Genomic DNA, 6,638 nt, shown 5'->3' with positions numbered 1-6,638 from the left:
TGTGTCTCCACACGTTGTACATGTATTCTATTTTGTACACTTCGTTGACATAGCTTATGGGATCCAGATGGAGTGTAACACCCCTAACCCGTATCCGTTGCAGGATTAGGGTTACGAAGCATTACCGATCAAAACAAAATTCAGAACAGACAGTCATTACAAATCATGCACCTTGTAATATAATTTCCTTTATAAAAGTTATTTTTCAAAAATAAATTAATAACCGACCTCTTAATCATACAAGTCAAATTCATATATTTGAATCACATATTCAAACACACAATCATGCTTATCGAACATTCTCTTATACAAACTATGTTTCAATATTTAACCATTTTCATACCATTTGCTTACTTAGAAATTTGAAACCAAGCTATCAAATACCAAAACCAAATTGTACATGCTTCATAATTACAAAATTCGAACCATATAATCACCACCTTAATAATAATTGAATACATAAATTATGGTTAAGCATATTTCATTACATATACAAGTGCATATATCACATCATCCCTTTGTACATATCCATTTCATAAGCTAAATATACCAATTTGAGCCCAAATAATAATTCAAATTTATCCGTTTTTAGCATACAAAATTATCATGTTTAAATATCATATATCTAACCAATTAAATAAACAACCATTCGGACATCAATTTCAACCTTAATAAGTCACAACATTTTCATCACCCACATTTGAAGCTAATATACTATCTCAAAACTTAATATCATAACAAATATGTCTCTTCTGTTTATTTAAGTGGCCATCAAGCATACTCAAAACATAACACTTTTCATACTTTCCAAAAAGAACTACTTTCATGGCTGATTATTCATCCTCATTAGCATTTCTTAATGCCAAACCATATAAGCAAATACCACACAAAACATACTTTCATAATAACCTTAAGACTTGACCAAATATACACAACATTAACATCTTAAACAAGCCATTTTCGCATGGCTATATATATATATACACAAATTTCAAAACGAAATATATCAAAACTGACCTATACATGCCACATAACCTAATCTCAAAGCATTAATTTACTGAAATGAAAACTGGATAGTGTGATAAAGTCTCCTACAACTTCCAACCTGAGCAAGTCTTCGAACTCTATAAACATAGGAAAAACACACAGAGTAAGCTTTAAAAGCTTAGTAAACCATGAACAAATAATTCGTTTCAATAATATTTATAGATTAATATCACTAAGCCGATTTACATATATACAAACCATACATCATAACACTATTGTCTCTATATCTATTTCATATCAAATTTTCAAATCAAAACAGTATATCTCAAAACCATGTTTCTTGTTTCATATTTGTCATATTTGAATAATAGAATCACAAGGTCATATAACTAGCACATATAACACACATTCATTTATATACATTTCTTTCATTCATAATAATATATGTCACATATCGTCATTAGAAACATATTCACCTACCATTTCTGAATTCACATGCAATTCACACGTACCAAAAATCATATATTTATACATATGTTTCGCACTTTAATATCACATACTTATATCATTTTACCGAATATAGATTTGCATTCAATATACATATAACCAACTTTATAACATGATTCATATCATTACTTCAAATACCAAAACTTACCTTAATTGCAATACATTAGCTAACACATACCTGAACCTTTTAATTCGATTTCGTATTCGGTCTTTACTTAACATTGCTTGTTGAATAATTCGAAATTAAATATGATACTCGGATAGTCACACATATTGCACAATGCCAACGTCCCAGACGTGGTCTTACAAGTAATCATATATTGATGCCACTGTCCCAGACATGGTCTTACTCGTAAACACATATCGAAATCACATATCAATGCCAACGTATTAAACGTGGTCTTACTCGCACACACATATCGTACAATGCCAATGTCCTAGACGTGGTCTTATATGTAATCACATATCGATGCCACTGTCTCAAACAGGGTCTTACACGAAATCTCTAATCAATGCTAGTGTCTCAGACACGATCTTACACGATATCTCAAATTGATGTCAACGTCCAAGACATAGTCTTACAGGAAATCATATCTTGGAATCCAATATCATGACATATGTATCCTCTACTATTTCTAGGGTTCGTACGAGGATTTTTGGATGTCGTCACGTTATCAAAACTTTCTCGTATTCATATATTCTGCTTCTCAAACAATTCAATATCATAATAACATATATACATATATAACTTATTCTTAATACATACATTTGCATTACCATTCGGGATATACATATAGTTATTCACAAATCAATTCAGCATATATAATACATATACATTTCAATTTAACAACATTTATTTACTTATAACTTACCTCAAGTCGCAGATGATTATTCCACGGCCTTCTCTCTTCCCTGATTTAATAATCGATCTATTTGTTTTACGATTAAAAAATAATATAAATCAATATATTAACTAACTCAAATATCAACTCAAGTTCAAACTCAAACCATTCTATCATTTAATTACAATTAGTAAAAAAAAAAACATCTTTATTCCTCACAAATGGTCAACACAAACACAAACACAACCATTATCCAATTCATTCCAATTTGGACAACATGAATATAGTAGAAATTTATATTAGTTCATGAAATTTAAAGTCTTAAATATTTACATATTTAGATAACATTAAGTTACTCTTTAATAAACAACATTAATATACAAAATATGGCAGTATAATTAAGTACTTAGTATCAATTCAGACAGCATTCAAATCCTGCATTACAGCAGCCCAATTAATCTACTAAAACCAACTTTAATAATAATTAACAGTTAACTTATTGATGTAGTACATACTAATTACTAATTACACTCTTCAATAGCTTAATTTGACATCAATTTGGACAACATTAATTAACATTAATTAGTAATCCACAAACCACCCAAATATTATAAACATACGACTATTTATCACCATGTAACTAACTCATTAACTAACAGTTAAAACATAAATTCTCATTTAATAACTTCAATAATGATTGCATTAACCCCTTTAACACCTCAATTGGCATTCGGTCATACATCTGCAGCATCAAACACTCCTTATCTCAAATTTCAGACATAATAAATACATCATCATTTATTCATTTGCAACTTCAACCATTATTAATATAATTTAAAGTCACTCAGACCATATTTATTGACATCTAAACAACAATTTACTGCTGCTTTAACACACCAAACGACAATCCATAAAACAACATACATACACCCTTTTTTTAAACATCCTTATCACTGCAATATTTAACAGCATTTATACCTTCACCGAATAGTATAAACAGAGTAGCAATTAACAATATTAATGGGGGTAAAATTCAAACAACAATTCAATAGATTCCAAAAATTATCAAACACTAAAGAATAAAAAAATATTCAAGGAAAGCTTGCTAATATTTCCCAACATCGATTATAACAATTCAATTTGTTCCTTCCCTTACACATTTGGTCAAAATTAAAACAACAATTTAACAAGAATTTATCAATAAAAAGCTATAGATAATGGAGAGTTTAGAAGTGTTACCCTGCCCTTTCAAAATTTTAGCTTCTAAGCAAACAATTTCACGGTTTTTCCACTGTATGCAGCTGGCCTCTTCTCTAGCTTCCATATACTCTTTTTTTTTATTGGTTGAAGAGAATGAAGAAAAGACGAACACTAATGTGGCTTTGTTTTATTATAATTCATATTAATAAGCCAATTACCAAATTAACCTTTGTAATTTAATAACAAAACCTTTTAATGGTGGTCCATTACCGTCCACTTACATAGATAGTGGCCAAATATCATTTTAAGGACTTATCAATTAATAAGCCATAGCAAATTAGTATTTTAACAAATAGAAGTCACTTTTACATTTTACGCAATTAAGTCCTTTTTATCAAATTAGACAATCAATCGGTAAAAAAAACAATTCACGAAAATTTTATACATGCATTCTAACATGCTGTAAACACATAAAATAATATTAAAATAATTTTACTACCTTGGATTTGTGGTTCTGAAATCACTGTTCCGATTAGGGTCTAAACCGGGCTGTTACACGGAAATTTTGACAAGCTGCAATTACATGAGCGCATGGATAACGTAGTGCGTCAAATGTCCCACAGTTACAGGTCCTATTTCTCAAGTGTACACGATATTGCCCGTCAATAATACCTTGGTTCGGTCTGTCAAACTCCGTCACACGAAACCATAAGTTGTCGCGATCGTGACATACTGTGTGCATGGTGTTGCCTCGTGCCTTCGCCTTGTTAATTTCTTGCAATACCTTCGCTCACCATACATGGCCTCCTTGCATTTGGCCTTTATAACTCGCATTTCGATTTGGAAATAGTGTCGCTAAACAAAAATATGTCTCTCTCACAATCAATGTTATTGACAAATGACGCGTTCCTTTTAGAACACAATTTATGCATTCAGTCAGGTTTGAAGTCATATAACCATATCGTAGGCCACTGTCGTATGCTTGTGTCCACTGTTCAAAAGGTATGTTACAGAGGTAGTCTGCGCCTTTTTTGTTAATTGAACGCAAAGCCGCCAACATCTCATGAAAACGGTCCTTACTCATATCATACCCTGCCAATATAGGTTGATAGCGAAAATTACATACCACTCTTCCATTCAAAATAAATTGAATATTACAAACAAAATTATATTAATAGATATTAAAAACCAATGTCGATCACTTGCCGTCGTTCAGTTGTAGATCGATATTGTCTGTAGTAGTTAGACGCAACGTGCCTTAGGCTATACTGATGGTTTGTGCGATGCCATTGGCTTCCCTGTCGCTCAATTGCGACTAGTATTCCAGTGCCCTGATCTGATATAACGTAAATATCAGGTTAGGGACAGACATGCGTCCTTAACCTAGAAAGAAAGAAATCCCAGTCATCAGCTGACTCCCTCGGTGTTATTGCAAACGCAATTGGAAGGATTCTCTCACTACCATCCTGTGCCACAGCTAGTAATAGCCGATGGGTATATCTACCATACATAAATGTACTATCAATTTGTACCAATGGCTTTCAGTATAGAAATGCGTCCCGTCATTGCTTAAAGCTCCAGAACAGACGCTTGAACACTTGGCATCCACGGAGCAATCGGTCATTATAGTACGCAGGTGCCGTTTTAAGGTCTATTATGCAACTTGGAACATATCTCTCCAACACCTGAGACCACTGCCACATTTCATTATATGAAGCGTCCCACTTATCATGCATCTTCTCTAATGCCTTCTACTTAGCTATCCAAACCTTGCGGTAAGAAGGCGTGTACCTCAATTGGCTACGAATATTGGCAATTAAGACCGGCACTGAAGTCTTGGGATTTGCCATCACCGTTGGTAGTGTTAAGCTAGCTAACATATCTGAATCCATCTTGGGATGATATTGTGAAACACCTATCAACGAAGTACGTTAAATAATGCAACATTACGTAATAACAGTATTATTCAAAAACTCTAAACACCTAGTGATATTGTACCGCCAACACATGTATGTGGACCTTTGTACTTTTTTATCTCCCACAAGCCTGTCCTTTTCCTCAACAAGGCCATGATTTTCCATGAACATGTACCATCTTGTACTGCACACTAGGCCTCGAACTTATTAGATTTGGATTTAACTATGTTTTAGTTAATCACGTTCATGATGCTATGTTTTTCAATGCACTAAGAAAACTATCCTTATTGGAAAACTCCCTACCAACTTCCAATTTGACTGAATCTAATGACGAACTTGTATAGTCACGCCTTCTGTGTGGTAGATCTGGAAACTCCAACGCATCATCTTGAGATATATCGACATTATGCATGTGGGCTGGAGGCAAGTATGCCCTGAATCGCGGATCTTCTTTTTCTTCATCTGAAACCCCTTCAACATCTTCAGGTATGGTTGTAACAGGCTCCGATTAAGAAAATAATGCAACTTCTACACCATCGGGGCCGGGTTCTTGAGGTAGATCCACATCGGACTCATCATCTGACCCACCATCATCTACAACGAATGAGGTCCCCTCGCCGGTGGATGTCGTAGGGAGTACATCATCCCTTCTTGTAGACGTTTCATAACGTCCCCAATCAGATGTGGATTGCCAACTACTAGAAGTTGATTTCATTCCCCAGTACGTATTTCCAATATCAAACATTGACCCACCGAAGTGCATGTCCCATCCACCAACGGAGTGTCGTGCAGGGGTTGTGTATTCCATACTGTTACCAAACACGGGAGCTTCCGTGTTTTGCCACTCACTAACAGAGTGTCGGGCATGGGTCGTGTATTCCTTTCGAAAAATAGTAGATGTTGAAGTCGCAAATGCATAATTTGGTGAGGAAAATTGTACATATAACTCAAGATAGGGTGATCCACTAGCAATATAAGTCTGCACCATTGCCTCCAAGCTACTAGGACCTTTGATGTCGAATGAGTCATATATCACGGGATCAACCAAAGCACAAAATCGAAACTTAATAGACAAAACTTTCATTGGCGTCGTTTTGAAGATTTTACGCCTAAGTCTTTTACGAAGTTTTGTCAAATCTATGTTCTAGTTAAAAACCAGTTGTGCTATGCTCTCCGATAAAAAATA

The sequence above is a fragment of the Gossypium arboreum genome, chromosome 11 (genome assembly GCF_025698485.1).
Source record: "Gossypium arboreum isolate Shixiya-1 chromosome 11, ASM2569848v2, whole genome shotgun sequence".
In the NCBI taxonomy this organism is placed as follows: domain Eukaryota; kingdom Viridiplantae; phylum Streptophyta; class Magnoliopsida; order Malvales; family Malvaceae; genus Gossypium; species Gossypium arboreum.
This window is presented reverse-complemented; position numbering follows the sequence as displayed.